The sequence below is a fragment of the Muntiacus reevesi genome, chromosome 2, assembly GCF_963930625.1.
Source record: "Muntiacus reevesi chromosome 2, mMunRee1.1, whole genome shotgun sequence".
In the NCBI taxonomy this organism is placed as follows: domain Eukaryota; kingdom Metazoa; phylum Chordata; class Mammalia; order Artiodactyla; family Cervidae; genus Muntiacus; species Muntiacus reevesi.
Window position 1 is genome coordinate 143,587,636 of NC_089250.1, and position 22,495 is coordinate 143,610,130.

Consider the following 22,495-nt stretch of genomic DNA (forward strand, 5'->3'; position numbering starts at 1 on the left):
CCCCACACTTCTATTACACAGTTTTAGAAGTGGACAGGTATGAAGATGCTCACTGCAGCAATATTTGTGCTGGTAGGAAGTAGGGACAACCTAAGTATGTATTACACAGAGAGGAGATAAGCAAAACTGTGATTCACACATGCTCACAGAGCATGGGACATAATACAGGATTAAGAAGCAAAGAATTAGATGTACACATAGAAAACACAGGAGGGGGGGAAGCATAATGAAATGCATCATTATCAACTAAAATGCAGGGAGGAGAAAGGAAAAAAAAAAAAAAAGACATCTTTTAGGCTCCTTGCATGTTTAACAAGAAGAATTCAAATGACCTATGATGAAAACAAAATTAGAATTGTTTCCTTCCCCTAAGTTTCCAACTTTCCTAACAACAAAAGCAACTTTGGTTGCCAGTTTTGTTGATGAGTAACAGCTTTTCATCCTTTTTCAAGCAGGAAGGGAAAAATTCAGGGATCAGCAGAGTACTAAAGGGATCAGGGGAGAATGGTCACGAAACAGTGTTTTTGTTCTCATGACCTCACAACCTGACTGAAAAGAGCCGATTACCTCTTGATTAGGAGAGAGATTAGGAGTGATTCAGCTAAGGGCACATCGGTGGCATCAACTTTTCACGTCCTCTGAAACTACTTACTTTCAGAACCTTTTCATATATATAATCCTCTAGCCTTCCCACAGAGATCCCACACTTCTTAGAACCTAAAAATTCTAGAGCTAGAGAGCACCTGGTTATCCTAAGATGAGCAAACGAAGGCCAGGGACTGCAGTTCAGGGTCACACAACTGGTATGAATGGGGAGCCCTCACTGACTGTGCCTTGTTCCCTTTCTGTCTCTCTGGCCCAGCAGTCAAAGTGATCCTGTTAAATCATAAGTCATCAGAAGCTTCTCTGTTCAAAACGCTGAACAGGCTCCCCCCTCACTCAGAGTAAAGGCCAAAATACTTTACAGAACCGCCTACACTGCTATGCACACCCCGTCCCCCACCCCAGCTCCTACCACCCCTCATCTGCTGCACTTTCCCCTCACCCACATGGGGACTGCTTGACCACCATGACCTCGCTGTCCCTCACACATGCCAAACATGCTTCTGCATTACAGTTTGGAACTTACTCACCCCTCTGCCTTCTGCTCATTCCCTCACTCCTCTCAAGACCTAGATTGAAAGCGATCTCAGTAGAGGCCTTCTTAGACCGCTCTGCACTTCATGAGTGCACTCCTCCTCCTTTGCCACTTACACCTCTTTCTGTTTCGTCACAACACTTACAATCATGTGATCATGACCCTTTCACACATTTATTTCCTGTCTGCCCCCATGCTACCAGAATATCTACTGCATGAGGGCAGGGCTTTTTCTGTTTTGTTCACAGCTATATCCCCAGCACCAAGAACAGATCTGGTGCTCCATGAATATTTGTTGAGCCTTGGTTTGTTTACCAATTCTTTCATCACAAGGTTGATCTGTGATATGATTTTATGATTGCTAGTTCATACCTTTCTGCCTTTCCAGGTGAGAGACTGATATCTTATAATTAGCTCCTAGCCAACAAGACTAAGTTATCCAATCTTAAAGGTTAGTTTATTCAGATGATTTCCTAAGCAAGCCATAATAAGAAACTATTTAATATTAACTGAATTCATGTTTAAGGGTTGCCATTTCCTCCTCCAGGGGATCTTCCCAAACAAGGGATGGAATCCACCTCTTCTGCACCAGTAGGCAGTCTTTACCACTGGGCCATCTGGGAAGCCCACTGTGGAGTAGGTAATACATTAACTAACTTCAGAAACAACAGACTAATAAACCTAAAAAACAATGCAAGCCTTATATCTGGTAGTGGGCATGCAAACCTCCATTTGCATTCTAGTTTAATTGCTTTTGTCACTTTAAAAAGTTCACCAAATTTTAAAAGTATCTGTAATCTGAACAGTCACTGAAGTGTCTGAAATATGAGAAAATCACCTTTTGCTTATTTCAGCCCAACCCTGATAAAGTAAGTGGGAGAGATGAGAAGAATAACAAGTTTGAAGATTCACTAGGAAATCTGTTGAAAATGTTTCCTTCTGAGGCAGAGAAATGAGCCTAAGGGCTCTGGAGGCTTCCTAGATTGCAGTCTCCCAGTTTAGGGAGGATAAAAATCTATACACAGTCCCCTTAACCCTTTTTCAGAACCAGAGCCTAATGAAGTCTTGCACTATGTTCTAAAAATGAATATTCACTCTGAGTTTTTAGGAGACCTAAATGATGATTCAAGAATTACGATTTATCATGTACTTTAAGAGGAGAAAAAGTGATGTAGGTTCAATCAGTGCTTGAAAGAGGCTCTGAACTGCCTCTTTTATGTGGATCAAAGAGAAATGTGAAGGGGTCTCTGCCCGTAAGAGGGACACTAAGAAGAAAGGAGCCAGAAAAGAAACAAGAGGTGGGAAATGTTCTACTTTGGAGCTGCAAGACAAAATAGCACGTACATATTTGGACAGATTGTCTACGAAAATTATCACATCTCGGCTGGAAATTCACACAGTATGAACACTGTATAGAAGACACCTTATCACATTTCCGAGGCAGAATGTTCTTGGCTTATTGCAAAAGTTGTCTGTGCACTGCAGAGATCCCATCCCCAGGCCAGAGTTTAGCAGCTCTCCACCATACACAAAGCACTCCATTACAGTCTCTAAATTTAGTGAATTCTGTGTTAACACAGAAGTAATTTGAAAAGTCTCTTTTGACTTACATTTACTCAACAATGATGAAGTGACTGGGAGCATTGAGAGTAACACTGAATTTGAAGATATGCTATGCATGATGCAGAGTTTTAAAAAAAAAAACATGTTTTCTAAAAATCGTTATTGTCACAATGAGTGACATATGTTTCAAATTAACAGGTAAAATCAGGGAACTTTAGAGATGGGAGTCTTAGAGATCCTTTAATCCAATAATTTAGAGAAAAACAGGTGCTGAGGTTTAAACTAACCTGCTCATCACCTTGAATCAATTCTATGCCGTGAGTAATAAATACAGCAACAGTCTAAGAAACAACACCTGTATGCTGGCACATACTTCACTCTTCAATATACAACAAGGAATTAATCGAGCCTGTAACTTCAGCTATACAAACAAGTGCAGCTAACCTATGTGTGCTAATGTCGCTTCAGTCGTGTCTGACTCTCCACGACCCCATGGACTATAACTCTCCAAGCTCCTCTGTCCCGGGGATTCTCCAGGCAAGAATACTGGAGTGGGTTGCCATGCCCTCATCCAGGGATCTTCCTGACCTAGGGATCCAACCCACGTCTCCTGTATGGGCAGGTGGGTTCTTGACCACTAGCGCCACTTGGGAAGCCCAGTTAATCTATGCTCAAACACTAAATATTAATGCTACCACTGGTTTGCCACATTCCACACCAGTGACAGTGAAAAGAAAGCTCACATTACTATAAAACAATTACTGTAAAACAGACCTAAAGGCATATTACTAACTACAGAATAATTTGTGAGTATCCTTCATTACTATATAAATGAGACAGACAATAAAGGATAAAAAGATTGCATGTAAAGCGGAGTTTTTTCATTTAAAATTTAACTGTATATACCAACCATTTTCCACAGCACCTAACTTGCAGCAGACCTGACCTGTTTGTAAGCCCAGTATTCCTTTATTCAACTGACAGCTTGGACATCCTTTTTAAGGTTAGATGCCTTGAGAAATTGATGCCCGGTGGACATCAGTACCTGCGTCAGGAAAGCAGGTGTACCAAATTCCACCAGAAGCAAACTTGCATCTCTAGCCAAACAGGTCTTACTCTCGTTTCGGAAACCGTCCTTCTCTGCCTCCCTGACACAAAATCACGTCCTACTCCGACTGAAAGTGACGCTGTGTGAACCAAAAGAATTTCTTCATCTGTAAAATAACGCTGGATTTTTTCCCAGAGTTTACAAATATCGCCTCAATGCCGGAGTGGCAGGGCGGTGCAGTGCAAAGATCCCTGGGCTTGCCTGACACAATCTAAAACGCCCACGTCTGCACCCCTCGGACTGCCGGCCACCTGGCTTCTTCGAGTCCCCAGCGCCTCCTAGGGCTCGACCGACCCGGACCCGAGGGCTCCAACGAGGGCCCGGCGCCCCGCTGCCTGTCGGAGGCTCCCGGCAGGGGTAACGGCCGCGGCCGGGCAGGGGCGGCGCAGGCCCAGCATCCCGGCGCGTCCCTCGGGGCCCGGGTCCCCTCCGCCCGCCGCCCCTAAAGACCGAACCGCCCAACCCGGGCTCGCCCGGCCCCTGACCTGCTCTCCGCTGCCCGGCGGTCCCTCGGCGCAGCGGGCAGCTACGGCCGCACGTCCCAGGCCCGCTGTCACCTCCGCCTCTGCAGGCAGCGGGCGGGTCAATCCCGCGTGACTCAGCGCCGCGGCCCCGCCTCCAGCCTAGGCTTCCGCCTCGCCCGGACCGCGCGGCCCGGGGGCGCCACGCTTCGTCCCGGTGCGCCCACCCCCTCAGGGCCAGCCCCGCGCTCTAGCCCCGAGACGGCCCGCCCCGTGACGTCAGAGGGGGTGGCGCTCCAGAACCTCTACCCCGGGAAACTGAGGCAGCCGGCCGCGCGGCGCCGACCCTGCTGGGGCAGCTTGAGTGTCAACTCACCGTGGCGCGTTCAGTTCTACGTGCAGCTCTCTCTGGTCGAAAGTTCCTTTCCTCCCTTGCTGATCCCTCACCCGCTACACTCCCCATCCAACCTGGGCGGGGGTGGGGCGGGGGGTGGGGGGTGAGTTCCATTTAGAGAAGGCCGATTCAATTCCTGTCTACGGTGCGGTCCTCTATGTTGCTCCGAGGTGCTTGCCGTTCACTCCGGCCTGTTTTTTCCTGAGGAACTTCTCTCAGGATTTCGTCAAGAATTTGAGAGTAAGGAATGACAGAATGCTAGAACTAGGCAGGGCTGAGAGCACGCTTTTAACTCGTTCGTGAATCCTCACAGGCTGTTCTTTGTGTGTTAATGGCCATAAAGTCACACTGCTTGGCTTCTTGCTTGAATTTCTGTGCTTGGTTCCTGGGATCTATCTGGGAGATGCTCAAGAAGATGAAACAAGTCTATCACTGTGAACACATAACAGATAAACCTCTACAGATGGTCCCCACTTAAAATTGTTGGACTTAAGATGTTTCCACTTTAGGATGATGAGAAAACGGTAGGCATTCAGTAGAAACCACAGTAGGATTTTCAGTTTCAATCCTTTCCTGGGCGGGCGATTTGCTCTAGGACACTCCTGATGCTGAGAGCGACAGTAAGCCTGCTCCCAGTCAACCACAAGATAAGGAGGGCAAACCACCAATAGGCTTTCAACCATTCTGTGCTCATAAACAATTCTGGGTTTCACTTTCAAAATACACTATTCAATAAATTATATGAGATATCCAATGCTACTGCTACTGCTAAGTCACTTCAGTCGTGTCCGACTCTGTGCGATCCCATCCCTGGGATTCTCCAGGCAAGAATACTGGAGTGGGCTGCCATTTCCTTCTCCAATGTGTGAAAGTGAAAAATGAAAGTGAAGTTGCTCAGCCATTAGCGACCCCATGGACTGCAGCCTACCAGGCTCCTCCGTCCATGGAATTTTCCAGGCAAGACTACTGGAGTGAGGTGCCATTATCCAATACATTATTGTAAAATAGGCTTTGTGTTAGACGATTTTGCCCAACTGTAGGTTAATGTAGGCTTCCCTGGTGGCTCAGTAAAAAATCTGCCTGCAGTGCAGGAGACCCGGCTCCATTTCCTGGGTTGGGAAGATCCCCTGCAGAAGAAAATGGCAACCCACTCCAGTATTCTTGCCTGGAAAATCCCATGGACAGAGGAGCCTGGCGGGCTACAGTCCATGGAGTAGATTAATGTGAGTGTTCTGAGCACGTTAAAGGTAGGGCAGGCTCTAATGTTATGTATGTTAGTTGTACTAAATGCATTTTGGACTTAGGATATTTTCAAATTATCATGGGTTTGTCTGGACATCCCACTGTAACTGAAGGAAGATCTGTATTTCAAAATTCTCATCAGATATTGTTTCTCCTTTCTATTACTTGGGTGTGCTTGTTAAAATATATGTAACATCAGTCAGTTCAGTCCATTCGCGCAGTCATGTCCAACTCTTTGCGACCCCATGAACCGCAGCACGCCAGGCCTCCCTGTCCATCACCAACTCCCGGAGTCCACCCAAACCCATGTCCATCGAGTCGGTGATGCCACCCAACCATCTCATCCTTTGTCATCCCCTTCTCCTCCTGTCCTCAATCTTTCCCAGCATCAGGATCTTTTCAAATGAGTCAGCTCTTCGCATCAGGTGGCCAAAGTATTGGAGTTTCAGCTTCAACACCAGTCCTTCCAATGAACACCCAGGACTCATCTCCTTTAGGATGGACTGGTTGGATCTCCTTGCAGTCCAAGGGACTCTGAAGAGTCTTCTCCAACACCACAGTTCAAAAGCATCAATTCTTCGGTGCTCAGTTTTCTTTATAGCCCAACTTTCAAATCCATACATGACCACTGGAAAAACCATAGCCTTGAATAGACGGACCTTTGTTGGCAAAGTAATGTCTCTGCTTTTTAATATGCTGTCTAGGTTGGTCATAACTTTCCTTCCAGGAGTAAACGTCTTTTAATTTCATGGCTCCAATCACCATCTGCAGTGATTTTGGAGCCCAGAAAAATAAAGTCAGCCACTGTTTCCCCATCTATTTGCCATGAAATGATGGGACCGAATGCCATGATCTTAGTTTTCTGAATGTTGAGCTTTAAGCCAAATTTTTCACTCTCCTTTTTCACTTTCATCAAGAGGCTCTTTAGTTCTTCACTTTCTGCCATAAGGGTGGTATCATCTGCATATCTGAGGTTATTGATATGTAACATAAAGTCTATCATTTTAAACATTTTTAAGTGTATGATTCTGTGGCATTAAGTACATTCACATTACATCACCTACATTCATCTCTAGAACTTTTCATCTTCCCAAACTGAAACTGTATTCATCAAACACCAACCCTTCCTTCCTCTCTCTCCTCAGCTCCTGGCTACCACCATTCTGCCTTCTGTCTCTATTAATCTGACCACTCCAGGTACCTGTTGTAAATGGAATCATACAGTGTTTATCTTTTGAGTTTTTGTTTGTTTTTGCCACACCAGGGACTGAACCCAGGTCTTTGGCAGTGAAAGCCCAGAGTCCTAACCATTGGACTGCCAGGGAATTCCCAGTGTTTGTCTTTTGTGATCGACTTATTTCACTTTGTATAGGTCCTCAAGTTTCATCCATGCCATAGCATATGTCAGAATTTCCTTCCTTTTTAAGGTGGAATAATATTCCCTTGTATGTATATACCACATTTTATTTGTACATTCATCTGTCAATGGATGTTTTCCATCCAACATTTGCTTCTACCTTTCAGCCATTATGAACAATGGTGCTGTGGACGTGGGTGTACAACTATCTGTTTGAATCCCTTCATTCAGTTCCTTTGTGAATATGCCCAGAAATGGAATGACTGGGTCACATGATAATTCTATGCTTCATTTTGGGAAGAACTACCATACGGTTTTCCATCTTTGCTTTTTGATGCATGTGCACAGTGTGGGCCGAAAACTTTCTAACATATCAATATCTTGGATTTTGACAAAACTTAGCAAATGTGTCATTTGCCTGTAAAACAGTAACTTTTCTTCTCTCAGTAATAAGTAATTAACATCACAAATCCCCTGGCTTTATTTTTGAAGATACTGTTCCTATTCAGCTAACCACAATTTTGTTTGAGTTCTGGGGATGTGCTTTTCTACTGGTTTTTGGACAGAATCAAGTATGCCACATGAAGGGGGAGGCATAATTTGACAGATTGGGATTGACAATACAGACACTACTACACATAAGGTAGATAACTAATAAGGACCTACTGTATAGGACAGGGAACTCTACTCAATACTCTGTAATGGTCTACATGGGAAAATAATCTGAAAAAGAGTCGATATACCTGTAACTGTCTCACTTTGCTGTATACCTGAAGCTACCACAACACTGAAAACCAATTATACTCCAATAAAGTTTTTTTTAAGTATGCTATACAAAATCAAGATGAAATTAAAATAAAGCACTTCATTTTAAAAAGAAAACAACTTTGGATGTCTAAATGTACACCCAACTCACCTGGAACCTGTTTCTTTTACCTGAGTCAGTTTCGGAATGATCTGATAACTGAATCTAAAACCTCTGGAGGTTTAGTGAGTTCAGTTCAGTTCAATTCAGTTTCTCAGTTGTGTCCAACTCTTTGTGACCCCATGGACTGCAGCATTCCAGGCCTCCCTGTCCATCCCCAACTCTCGGAGTTTACTCAAACTCATGTCCATTGAGTTGGTGATGCCATCCAACCATTTCATCCTCTGTCGTCCTCTTCTCCTCCTCCCTTCAATCTTTCCCAGCAACAGAGTCTTTTCCAATGAGTCAGTTCTTCACATCAAGTGGCCAAAGTAGTAGAGTTTCAGAATCAGCATCAGTCCTTCCAATGAATATTCAGGACTGATTTCCTTTAGGATGGACTGGTTGGATCTCCTTGCAAGGATCTTGTTGGATCAAGGGACTCACGAGAGTCTTCTCCAACACCACAGTTCAAAAGCATCAATTCTTCGGTGCTCAGCTTTCTTTATAGTCCAGCTCTCACATCCATATATGACTACTGGAAAAACCATAGCTTTGACTAGACGGACCTTGTTGGCAAAGTAATGTGTCTGCTTTTTAATATGCTGTCTAGGTTAGTCATAACTTTTCTTCCAAGGAGCAAGCATTTTTCTAATTTCATGGCTGCAGTCACCAACTGCAGTGATTTTGGTTCCCCCCAAAATAAAATCTGTCACTGTTTTCCACTGTTTCCCCATCTAATTGCCATGAAGTGATGGGAGCAGATGCCATGATCTTAGTTTTCTGAATGTTGAGTTTTAGTGAGTACCCTAAAGGCTAAGAAGCACTGCCCTAGGGCATTGTAAAGATTCTAATCATCAAAGGCAAAACAATAACTCATCAACAATAATTTACAACACAACATTTGCAATGCAACAGGCATTATGCTAGATGTTTTCCATTCAGCCTAACAAAGACAACCAATAAACTCCCTATCCTCACGTCCACATTTTAGAGAAAGGTTGTTGTTCAGTTCCTAAGTCCTGTCCAACTCTTTGCAACCCCATGAACTGTAGCATGCCAAGCTTCCCTGTCCTTCACTATCTCCTGGAGTTTGCTCAAACTGATGTCCATGGAGTCAGTGATGCCATCCAACCATCTCATCCCCTGTTGCCCCCTTCTCTTCTTGCCCTCAATCTTTCCCAGCATCAGGGTCTTTTCCAATGAGTTGGCTCTTCACATCAGGTGGCCAAAGTATTGGAACTTCAGCTTCAGCACCAGTCCTTCCAATGGATATTCAGGGTTGATTTCATTTAGTATTAACTGGTTTGATCTCCATGCTGCCAAGGGACTCTCAAGAGTCTTCTCCAGTACCACAGTTTGAAACAATCAATTCTTCAGAGCACAGCCTTCTTTATAGTCCAACTCTCACGTCTGTACATGTCTACTGGTAAAACCATAGCTTTGACTATAAGGACCTTTGTTGACAAAGTGATGTCTCTCTTTTTTTAATACACTGACTAGGTTTGTTATAGCTATTCTTTCTAGGAGCAAGCATCTATTAATTTTGTGGCTGTAGTCACCATGCACAGTGATTGTGGAGCCAAAGAAGATAAAATCTGACACTGTTTCCACATTGTCCCCATCTATTTGTCATGAAGTGATAGGATTGGATGCCATGATCTTTGTTTTTTGAATATTGAGTTTTAAGCCAACTTTTTCACTCTCCTCTTTCACCTTCATCAAGAGGCTCTTTAATTCTTCTTCACTTTCTGCCATTAAAGTGGTTGAAAGTTTGTTTATCTGAGGTTGTTGATATTTCTCCCGCAATCTCAATTCTACCTCGGGCTTCATCCAGGCAGGCATTTCACATGATATACTCTACATATAAGTTAAATAAGCAGGGTGACAATATACAGCCTTGACATACTCCTTTCCCAATTTTGAACCAGTTTGTTGTTCCATGTCCAGTTCTAACTGTTGCTTCTTGTCCTGCATACAGGTTTCTCAGGAGGGAGGTAATGTGGTTTGGTATTCCCATCTCAGTAAGAATAGGAAGAGTAAAAAAAAAAAAGAACAGGAAGAGTAAGGTAATCATTAAGAATATGAAAAGTAAGGTAACAGACAATAAATCATTAAACAAATGGTATGCCAAATAATTACAGGGTATGGTGAATGCTGTGAGGGAAATAAACCAGATGATGTGATAAATTAGACCATAGAGAATTGAACCCTAATGCCCTAGGCATCCATTGTATATAATGAATTGATCTCTCTCCTACACAGGGGAATGGCACAAGTTATACCTGGTCCTTGAGAGAACTGAGAATGGAGAATGAAAAACTGTGAACTGAGAACTGTGGTGTGTTCTGCGGTTTAGATGAGGATCTGGTCTGATAAGAGCCAAAGTAAGAAGTGGAAACTTTCTTTGAATATAGTGGTTGGGGGTCAAGAAAGTCTCTGCAGATGTAACCTTTACTTGTGACCAAAATGATGAGAAAGAACCAGCTATGCAAAGAGCTGAGGAAGTGTCTTTCCAGCAGAAGGAACTGAAGGTGCAAAGCCCTAAAGTGGAAAACAATTTGATCAGTTTCAGAACAGAAGAGAAGCCTGTGTGAGAAAGAAATCAAGTACTATAAGATGAAATGATAAAACAAACAAGAGTGAAAGTCTCCTGGGCCTGATGGGCCGTGGTAACGAGTTTGAACTTCATTTTAAGTCAATGTACTGATACATAATAAAATGTCCTCGATTGAAGAGACTGAAATAAAAAGGATCAAAAGAGATATGCATGTGGAACCTCTCTGTTAACAATAACGACAATATCCTCCTGTAGAATACTAAAATAGAAAAGTTTAATTTTTTCCTGAATAATCCTCAATAAGCCAAAATCAATTCCTGTAGATTTTGACTAACCACGTTGATCAAAACTATTTGGGTGTGTCATCCTTTGATCCCATGTCTGAACCTAAACCCACTCTATCAGGACACAGTTAAGTGCCCATTACTGTTATAATGAACTGCATCACTAACAGTTTCCATGGCTGGCCGCAAATCAAATCTGTTCCCCATGGCGTCCCTCTGGAGCAATGTAGTAGTAGAATATACAAGGCACCAGTTTAGCCTTTTATATCAGAGAAGGAAGAAATAGCACTTGGAGAAACACTAATAACTATTTGTCAAAATGGTGCCAGAATGCACTGGAATAGAAAGGAGAGGACTCCTGTTGGGTGGAGGAAGGAAGGGTGGGGGAAGTCTGGCTCTCTTGGGGAGGAGTCCAGGGTGATTTTTGAGAAAGAGTATCTGTCTAGTGGTCTTGCACTGAGGCAAGACCAGCTCCTAGATGAAGATAACGGAGGTCATTTAGCTCCATTTAGGAATAGACCCCAGTTGGCAAAAGTAAAGCCGATTACTATTTTGTTCTTTCTAGAAGGACTCTGTAAGGAAGTTCTGAATTCAAACAAAGGACCGTATCATGTTTATCTTAAGAGTTGCTCTTATATATTGATATAGTGTTTCCTAGGGGGCTCCTTCTCTTCCTATCTGCTTGCAGAAACTTGAAATTGGTTTAATGAGGAAGAGGAAATCCTTTCATAATTAGAAGTAAAAATCAAACTAGCAAACAAACAAATCTACCTTAAAATGCTAATGCCTAGTCCAGATAATATTTTGGAAAATAATCGTTCTTTTGTGTATCCATCAAAATATATTTAAGTGAGGACTTCACTCATTGTGCAATAGATAAGAACCTGCCTGCCAATGCAGGTTTGATCCCTGGTCTGAGAAGATTCTGCATGCCTTGGAACAACTACCAAGCCCGTGCACCATAACTACTAAGTCGGTGTTCCAGAGCCCAGGAGCCACAACTACTGAAGCCCACATGCCTACAGCCCATGCTCTGCAATAAGAGAAGCCACTGCAATGAGAAGCCCACACAGCATAACAGAGTAGCCTCAGCTTGCTGCAACTAGATAGAGAATGTCTGAGCAAAGTGACAAAGACCCAGCGTGGCCAAAAATAATTTTTTTAATTAAACACACATGCACACATATGTATATATGTATGTATTTAAGTGACACTATCAGATTTCTTCTTATTTTCATAGGAGATAAGAAAGAAAGAAGATAGTTGAGAATCTGGAAGGAGGTAGCAGAAGGAAAAAAAAGGGGAAGCTGAAATACTAAACACAAGTTTATAGTAAATGTTCATTGGGACCTGACCTTATGTTAAGAACTTCCCATATATCATTTTTTCTTTTATTAATCATGAAAAAATATTATCATAAAAAAAGAAATAGAACCTGGTTCCCATTTGAATAGCATCAATAATTCTTTAAAAATAATCCACAAACCATCTTTATTTTCTTTCCCAGTTTGTCTACATTAATGAAGAAAGATAATCAAGATCATCATTTTCTTCTCCAAATAATATTGGTGGTTTGGTTTATTCTCAGCACATATCATGTCAACAACCAGGCAAGTAATTGTTATCTTTAGCTTATAAATGAGGAACTGAGGCATCCTGGGGCTAAACAGCTGGCCTAGTGCTTCCACACTTCACATAATTCACTCTCAGAAAACCATCACAATAATTCTTGACTAAATGGATACCACCTTCCTAAATTTTAAAAATATTTTTACTTATTTTTTATTTAATTTAATTGTTTGGCCATGCTCCCCAGCATGCAGGATCCTAGTTCTCCGACTAGGGATCGAACCCATGCCTCCTACCATGGCACCAAGTCTTAAGTACTAGACCACCAGGGAAGTCCTAAAATATGTTTATTTAAATTTACTCACTTTGTTTTTTAAGGAAAAACTTGTACCACTCCCATAAATGCAAAACCAGTATATAGATTGCAATTAATAGGAGATAATCTTCAAAACAAATACATTGAAAACAAAATGGTTATTAAATTCTAATTCTGAGCTTGAGGGCTACTCTCCTCTTGTTAAGAAATGAAAACAGCCAATGTTAGAAAGCAGACCACTTTACCTGCCTCCTGATAAACCTATATGCAAGTCAAGAAGCAACTGTTAGAACCAGATTTGGGACAATGGATTGGTTCCAAATTGGGAAGGGAGTATGTCAAGGCTGTATATTGTCACCCTGCTTATTTAATTTATATGCAGGGTACATCATGTGAAATGCCAGACTGGAAGAATCCCAAGCTAAAGTCAAGATTGCTAGGAGAAATATCAACAACCTCAGATATGTGGATGGTACCACTCTAATGATAGAAAGCTAAGAGGAACTAAAGAGCCTCTTGATGAGGGCAAAAGAGGAGAGTGAAAAAACTGGCTTAAAACTCAACATTCAAAAAACTAAAATCATGGCATCCAGTCCCATCACTTCAAGGCAAACAGATGGGGGAAAAGTGGAAACAGTGACAGATTTTATTTTCTTTGGTTCCAAAATCACTGTGGACGGTGACTGCAGTCATGAAATAAAAGACTCTTGCTCCTTGGAAGAAAAGCTACCACAAACCTAGAGAGCATGTTAAAAAGCAGAGACATCACTTTGCCAACAAAAGTCCATAAAGTCAAAGCAGTAGTTTTTCCAGTAGTTATGTACGAATGTGAGAGCTGGACATGAAGGCTGAGTGCTGAAGAACTGATGTTTTCAAACTGTGGTGTTGGAGAAGACTCTCTTGAGTGTCCCTTGAACAGTAAGGAGATCAAACCAGTCAATCCTAAAGAAAAGCAACCCTGAATATTCATTGGAAGGACTGATGCTGAAGCTCCAATACTTTGGCCACCTGATGGGAAGAGCCGACTCACAGGAAAAGACCCTGATGCTGGGTAAGACCGAGGACAGGAGGAGAAGGGGGTGACAGAGGATGAAATGGGTGGATGGCATCACCGACTCACTGGACATGAGTTTGAGCAAACTCTGGGAGATGGTGAAGGACAGGGAAACCTAGAGCTGTAGTCCATGGGGTCAGAGAGTCGGACACAACTTAGCGAAGGAACAACAAGAAAGTCAGAACCCAATAGAGACTTTCTCCTTGATATATTCAGAAAGATCTAAATAAATTATTAAAAGAATAACTTTTTCACTATTTATTGCTTGGTTGGAGCATCAAGCAAAATTGGCTCCTACATCACTTGAATTGTCCTGAAGGATATCTAGAGTGATTCTTTATCCATATTTGTGATTCTTTACCCATATTTTGAGAAATACCTGATTTCCCAAGATAACAGAGCTTGAAAAGGACAAAGTTAGGTTTCAAACCACCATCTGCCAGTCTCAAAGTCTTTCCACTGTGCAATGTGGGCTCGCCACTCAGACAGTTTCAGAACTTTGCTTTGAACCAGTCCTGTTTTTCTTCTGGCAAAATTGTATCTTCCTGTATCCACGAGGCTTAGTGATGTCATGACCTTCAAAGTCCTTCCTGAAAATATGCCGGGAACTATATATCACTCCAGAGGAAGACTGACTCTTGCATGGCCTGGTGGAATTGTGCTCTTTTGATGTGACCCTGTGCTTCTTCAACACAGTCTAGGAATGTTTCACCTGCTTAATAGCTAACGCCGTGCTGTGCTCACTTGTGTCCAACTCTTTTCGGCCCTCTGAACTGTAGTCCCCCAGGCTCCTCTGTCCATGGGATTCTTCAAGCAAGAATGCTGGAGTGGGTTGCCATTTCCTTCTCTAGGGGATCTTCCCGACCCAAGGATTGAACCCACATTTCCTGCAGCTCCTGCAATGACAGGCATACCACTTTACCTCTTTACCACTGAGACATCCAGGAAGCCCAATCGCTTCACAGACTATTATAAAAAGTGTCTGCCTCTCCCTCTCCTCACATAAGCTAAATTCACAGAAGGCAGAGACTAGTGGATTTATCTTTGTATAGCATTGTCTAGCAAAGTGCCTGGCACATAGGTGTATCTAATAAATGTTTGTTGAATGACTGAGTTCACTTGACTTAAGGAACACAGGAAAATGAAAATGATGCTTGAGTTTAATAAAATTATAATGTTCTTTTGCTGCTTTTGTCTATAACCATCCATTCTCTTTTATTTGGTAACAGTGTTTTTTAAAACAAACAAAAAAAACGGGAACCAACTCTTCTACACTAGGTTCCTATCCTCACTCTGCGCCTTCTGCGAGTGGTCATATGACCCCGGAGTGACCAGACTCATCATGATGGTTTTAGGGACAGACATGTCACCCAATCTGCTCTTGAGAGCCAGGCCCAAGAATCAATAGTTTGTTGCTAGGCTGACAAAATACAAGCTTGAAGCTGCTACTGATCATCTAGTCCCACATGGGGAGAATGTGTATGAGAAGAAAGTCACCACCGAAAGTAATAAAATCAAGAAGTGGAGAAAGATTCCAACCCAATAACTGGGGCATCTGGTTCCAACTGTGGCTGAAAACCCTTTTTATAAATTTTTAGTTATCTGAACCACTAACAGTCCCATCTTTAAACTACTGGTTCAGAAGTGCCAGACTGAGATAAAATGTTTACTCTTCCCTAGCAAAATGAGAGAAATTTCATTGATAATACATTTTTAAAAAAAAAAATTGACTCCTTCACCAGGTGAAGCCACATCCCATGTGCAGCAGGGCCCTTGATGCGGTGAGGGCAAAGGTGCAGGGAAGTTGTGGGAAATAAAGAGAATGAAGGTAGAAGAAGGAAAGATTCATGAGGGGAAGGGGTGTGGGGAGGAACAGTAAGTGCAGAAGGGAGGAATAAGAGAAAGTGAGAGGGAAAAAAACCTTTATACATAGTGAAATTTAACTTCTGGGAGGAGGGAGAGAATGGATGCTTGCTTAGGCATTTGTCCAGAGGGAATGTTTACTCATGGTTTAATAGCCAGAATGAAGTTAGTGTTGAAGTGAAGTAATAGGCTAGGCAGAAGGTGGGCATGATGGAGTGTTGATGGGAGTGTGTGTATTAGACAAATCATGGTAGCACATAAGTGAAGATGATGCTCCAGACCCATGAACTTTGACTTCTCTCATCCTGATGGCACATTTGTCCCAAGCCAGTCTATCCCACTTTCTCAATCCTTGTTTTTGAGATGACTGGTTTTATTAGGGGTATTTTCTCTGGCCATGGAAAAAGTGAATCTTTCTGGCTCACTTATGACTAGATTCAATGTGGTTTGGATGCTATGCTGAGTTGTAGACCTATGCGAAGTTAAGCTTCTAGCATGTTAGATCACACACACACACACACACACCCTTTAGACCCAAGAGATGCAGCCACACACACAGACCCCTTAGACCCAGGAGATGAAGCTGTGCATACACACATACACCCTTAGACCCAGGAGATGCAGTTGCTAGAACCATCCATGCTCTGGTTAGCTGAAGGGTCCTTGGCCTTGCTATTCCTTCTGCCTATATATATATTTTTTTTGCCTATATTTTTTATTCCTATTCTTTGTAAGCTTTTCCTTTTTCTTATCCTTTATATCTCAGCCCAAAAGTCACCTTTTCAGAGAAGCCTTCCCAAACAATCCTATTTCAAATAGATCCTTCTAGCATTTTCTCTCTCAGCACCACTTCTCAGCTACTAATTCTTTTTTCGTATTTGTTTATGAACTTGCTTTGTTCTTTGTCTCTCCTTCAAATCCTCAAACTCCAAACAGGTAGAAACCATGTCTTTCTGGTTTACACTGTATTTTTGCTCTTAACACAGATAACACAGGGTTCGATTCATAAATGGGATTCAACTATCTGTCAGATGAATGAATTAATAAATGAACTGCTCTCAAATCTTATCTTTGGTCTTTCACAGATTAAAAACTTGACATTGTTCTCAGTTCAGTTCACTAAGTCGTGCCCGACTCTTTGTGACCCCATGACATTGCTCTACTGGGGTTGTATCTTGTTAGAATAAAATTTCAAACTGTAAGAAATTACTTTTGGCTATTTAAAATGGCTCCTGCTGGAGAAGGAAATGGCAACCCACTCCAGTATTCTTGCCTGGAGAATCCCATGGACAGGGGATCCTGGTGGGCTGCTGTCCATGGGGTCTCACAGAGTCGGACACGACTTAAGCAACTTAGCATGCATGTATTGGAGAAGGAAATGGCAACCCACTCCAGTGTTCTTGCCTGGAGAATCCCAGGGACACAGGAGCCTGGGTGGGCTGCCATTTGTGGGGTCGCACAGAGTCACACACGACTGATGTGACTTAGCAGCAGCACCTTTCAAACAAGAATCTAAATTTGTACTGGATTTAATTTCTTAAAAATATTGAACTAAATAAAAATTTAACTTGAAAAAAAAAATAAAATGGCTCCTGCTCTCACTTTTTCTCCAAAATGTCCTGAAGGTGGACAGAAGAACTTGGAATGTTACACACTATTGACTCTGGTCCTTTGGGAAGGGCAGAAGAGCCTCCATTTAAAGCATTTAAGGAACCATTCTGTCTACAGAGTCTTTGGACATGCTTTACATTTTTCTTGCTTTAGTATTTGTGCCAATGGTACATCTCCATAACCCAGTAACAAGCAATTTGGTGCAAATGATGGGCACTATTTGAAGCCAGAAACTACAGTTATCCAAAGGATAAATTCCCTGCTGTCAGAGATATGTATTCTTTAGAGAGAGAGAAAATAGGTAAAGTTGCCTATACTAGCTCTCTTATTTAAAAAGAGTTGTATGTTTTTGTTTTTTTCCTGTGCTAGGTTCCACATACATTCATATGAGGTAGAAGTACTGGCAGCCTTACCATTCAGTAGGGTGAACACAATTGATTATTGTGGTTTTATTGGTTTATATCCTAATTTACAAAGCAATTCAAGATAGTTTATATATTACTAATAACTTTCTATTGTGTTTAGTCATGTCTGACTCTTCGTGACCCCATGGACTATAAACCACCAGGGTCCTCTGTCCATGGTATTTTTCAGGCAAGAATGCTGGAGTGGGTTACCATTTCCTCCTGCATGGGAACTTCCCAACCCGGGGATCAAATCCATGTCTCCTACACCACCTGCACTGGCAGGCAGATTCTTTACCACTGCACCACTGGGGATTAGCACCAACATAGAGGCTTCAAACAGCATGAATGCATTATACCCAGCTTCTATTGGTCAGAGGTCTGGACGTGGTTGAACTGGACCCTCTGTTCCCATCTCTCAAGACTATACCCAAGTATGGGCCTGAGCTCATTCAGATTGTTGGCACGACTCATTTCCTTGTGGTATATGACTGTGTCCCCATTTTCTTGCTAGCTGTTAGCCAATACCACTCTCAATGCCTAGGGGCTGCCTCTTTTCATGTGCAATTCACAACCCAGCTGTCTGTTTTCTTCCTCCCAGGCCTGGGAGAGAAACTCCCTGATAGTAAAAGGCTGGTCTGATAAGGTCAGGTTCACCCAAGATAATCTCCCCTTTGATTAACTCAGAACTAGCTGGTTTTGAATCCTGATTACATTTGCAAATTCCTCTTGCCATATCTGTCCCAAGTCACTTCAGTCATATCCAACTCTTTGTGATCCCATGGACTGTAGAACACCAGGCTCCTCTGTCCATGGGATTCTCTAGGCAAAGAATACTAGAGTGGTTTGCCATTTCCTTCTCTAGGGGATCATCCTGATTCAGGGATCAAACCTGGGCCATACGGTGGAACATAAGTCAGGGAGTGATATCTTGGTCACAAGGCCCATCCCACCGCCAGGGGAGGGTTTAGACAAGAGCTGAGATCATGGGGACTCATTTTAGAATTCTGCCTATCATGGTTTACAATAATAATTTTTAAAACAGATGCTCAAGGGCTTCCCTGGTGGTCCAGTGGTTAAGAATCTGCCTTGCAATGCAGAAGACACTAGTTCAATCCCTGGTCTGGGAAGATCCCACATGCCACAAGCCAACTAAGCGCACGCTACAACCACTGAGCCTGCACTCTGGAGCCTCGAGCTGCAACTACTGAGTCCATGTGCAGCAGCTATTGAAGCCCACATGCCCTGGAACCTGTGCTCAGCAACAAGAGAAGCCACTGCAATGAGAAGCCCATGTGCAGCTAGAGAGTAGTCCCTGCTCTCTGCAACAGGAGAAAGCCCATGCGCAGCACCGAAGACCCAGCACAGCCAAATAAATACACATTAAAATGGATGCTCAAAACTATACTAGATAAAAAGAAGAAAAACAGTTAAAGAGGAAAGAATGAGGAGGGAAAATGTGAAAATAGTCAGGGAATCATTCACTCAACAAATATGCTTGCTGTATGTATATATACCAGGCAGGCTGAAAGGAAAGACGAGGGAGTCACAGCTTACCAGAGCAGGATCTTCTAGAGGCACCAGTGCCAGGTCCAACAGTCATTAGGTATCATCCTACCTTAAAACTGGAAATTCTCCTCCTAGTCACATGAGGAGGATCACTGGGTCAAGAGTCTTCAATTTGGAAGGAAAAGTGCTAGGAGGAATAAGGAACACTAAAGACTTCCAGCACATGAGATTTTTAAAAAAGAAAGAATCTTTAAAAAAGAAAGAAAGAATCTTTAAAAAAGAAAGAAAGAAAGACTCAGCCCCTTAGGACCTGCCTCACTTCCAAACTCGCCTTTGCACCTTTAAGTCCTTGATGCCCCTGTAAGCCTCACTGGTTTACAATCGACCCAACTGATGAGTTACAATCCTCCAAGGAGAGTCCAGGGCAGAAGCTGCCTTCTCCTCCCTACTGATCTATGAGAGTATCACCTTTAACTCCAGGGGAGGTTGATATTATCTCCATTTTTTTTTTCCAGGTGAGTAACCATGATCAGAGATGGTAAGTTACTCGTTCAAGGTCATGCAGCAAATAAGGAGCAGAGCTAGGATTAAACCCAGGTCTGTCAGAGTCCAAAATTCATGCCCGTAATTACAGTATTCTTCCCCTGGGAAACATTATCTATCTAGGCTGGCATTTTGTGTGGAAGATTTAAAATAAGATCCTAGATATAAAATAGAAAGGATACTCTCCAGAAAAGTGCTGGACTCAAAGATGGAGGATGTTTCTTCATGTCCTCTGAATTCTGCCTCTCTCCCCCATTAGCTCTGATTTCACATCCTTCCTCCACATATGAGAAAATTTTATACAGTCATGGCCAGACCCTGTATTTTCCATATAATAGTCTGTCTGTATTATCACCTCCAGCTTGAGTGAATTCTACTCAGCATAGCCTTTAAGGTTTGGTTGAAAACCTGCCATTTCCTTTAGTGCTTAAAATCCTCAGGATGGCAGGCCAGGAGGGCCTGAATGAGAAGGCTGCAAGTCTTAAAGAGGTCAGGGAAGCCGTGGGAGCTGACAGGAAGCCTCTGGCTCAGCCATGAGTTGCCTGGTGGCCCCCACCCCTGCTGTTCCGCCCAGGTCACGTTCTCACCTGGCCCTCAGCAGTCTCTGCAGTGACTCAGCCTTGCCGCTGGTCCAGCCAGCTTGTCAGGCTATAGCCAGGGTGAAGGCTCCAGATTTGATTCTGCCTCTCCCTTCAGTGGAACCCTTCAGTGGCTGCTTGTTCTTCTCAGGATAAAGTCTGAACTCTGTAATGTGGTTCAAAGGTCCTGCAGGTTCTGGTCTCTCCCCACTCTACTGACCTCTCTGGGCACCTCACTCGCTCCCCGGTGCTGAATCTCTCACAGTTCCCTGAAGGGTCCCCTCTCCCGTGCCTCCAGACTCCCGTACTTGCAGTCCCCCTCAGCCTAAGTCTGGCTCCCCTATCTTTCACTACCCCTCTCCCTGCCCCCAACCAACACCTCTTTATCTGACCTTGTTACATCTCACTGTAGACTTTACAAATTCCAATATGACTTTCCTGATCTTCCCAAGATTATGCCAGGGCCCTTCCCACAGGTTCCCTGTCCCCCACCTCAGAGTTCACTTGATCATAGCAATTATCACAAGGCAGTGTAAGGACCTATTTGTCTTCCCAACTAGGGCACGGCAGCCCTGAGATCACGCGCTGTATCTTCTCTCTCTTTGTATTCTCAGCATTTATTGAGAGCAAGGACTCAATAAATGTCCCCTGCATGAATGAATGAATAAATAAAAGTACACTGTTGGGCCAGGGAAAGCACTGTGACTGTACTTTGCAAACATCAGCTTTGCTAAACGACTATGTATAAAGGAAGCTGAAATCAAAGTAAGCAATGTTGATAGTCTGGAAAACTCAGGTGCATATGGCAACCTCAGTCATAGTCTTACTGAATTGAAAAGAGCTCTCTCAAGTAGTTCCCTCTTTATAACAGTAAGAAGGGAACCAAGGGATATGGGATTAAAATTGGAAGAAAGAAAGTATCACCTGAGGAGAGAATTTCCTTTTTAAATGGGAAAAGATACATTTTCTTCTGTCTCCCATTTGACCACAGATTGAGAGATTGCTCAGGTAACAAAAATAAATCATGTGTTCATCCTAATCCTGAATGGTCTCCTGCAGAAGGTGGATTGTCACAGAGAGAGCACCTCCTGTTTTCCGGTAGAGGTGAGAATACTTGCTGAGAGCAGCTCAACTGCTCAATGTTGGGAAAGGTCTGGGCTTGGGAGAGGCTGAGGAACCACTGGTGGAGGATGACAAGGTGGGGAGAGGTGGAGCAAGTGTGGGGGGAAATGGAGCCTGCCCTGTCTCACTGGGGCTGAGCCCTGAAATGGGTGATGATGGGTAAACTCCCCCTCTAAGCCCTGGGGACAGGGAACACAGGAAGCCTGAACATACCCAGTGCGGGGTTATGAACTTGAGTGATGAAAGACTGCACATTCCTTCAAAACCTTCAGTGATGTCTATTTTGCTTCATAACACTTTTAGTACAAATGGTTCATTCTGGGGAACTCAGAGGGGTGGAGAGTACTATGTATTCCTGAAACAGGGTCGGGACACAGTCATTCCACAGGGGCATCCCTATCACCCAGAAAATGTTTGAAAGATGCATATTGTTTAAAATGCTTGTGTATAAAAATAGGTAGCAGAAGGATTTAGGTGTTTGTATGTGAAATCCTTTAGTTAATAAGAAACTATTGGCTCAGGCTTCCCTGATGGTCCAGTGGATAAGAATCTACCTGCCAATGCAGAGGACACAGGTTCCATCCTTGGTCTGGGAAGCCTGTGGGCCACAACCATTAAGCCTATGTGCCTAGAGCCTGTGCTCCATAACCAGAGAAGCCACGGCAATGAGAAGCCTGCACACAGCAATCAAGAGTAGCCCCCGCTCACCACAACCACAGAAAACTCCGCACAGCAACGAAGACCCAGTGCATCCAAAAATGAATAAATAAAAATTATTTTTTAAAAAGCAGTAATATTTTTTTTTAAAAGAAACTATTGGCTCTTGTTGAAACGGTCTTCTAGGATTTCAGAAAGGTCTACCTGGTCTTGCTATGGGAACAACATCAACGATGGGTCATCTCATCCTTTCAGCCA

At 43.0% G+C, this 22,495-nt stretch overlaps 1 protein-coding gene across 3 annotated transcripts in view; it reads right to left on the bottom strand.

Moving 5' to 3' along the window:
* DNMBP (dynamin binding protein) overlaps window positions 1-4,384 on the bottom strand; it is a 115,203-nt gene extending 110,819 nt beyond the window's left edge. For all 3 annotated transcript variants that reach the window (XM_065923089.1, XM_065923090.1, XM_065923088.1), the window contains exon 1: window positions 4,295-4,384. The gene's annotated coding sequence lies outside the window, so the exon portion shown is untranslated. The remainder of the gene's footprint in view (window positions 1-4,294) is intronic.
* Between the last annotated feature and the right edge of the window lie 18,111 nt (window positions 4,385-22,495).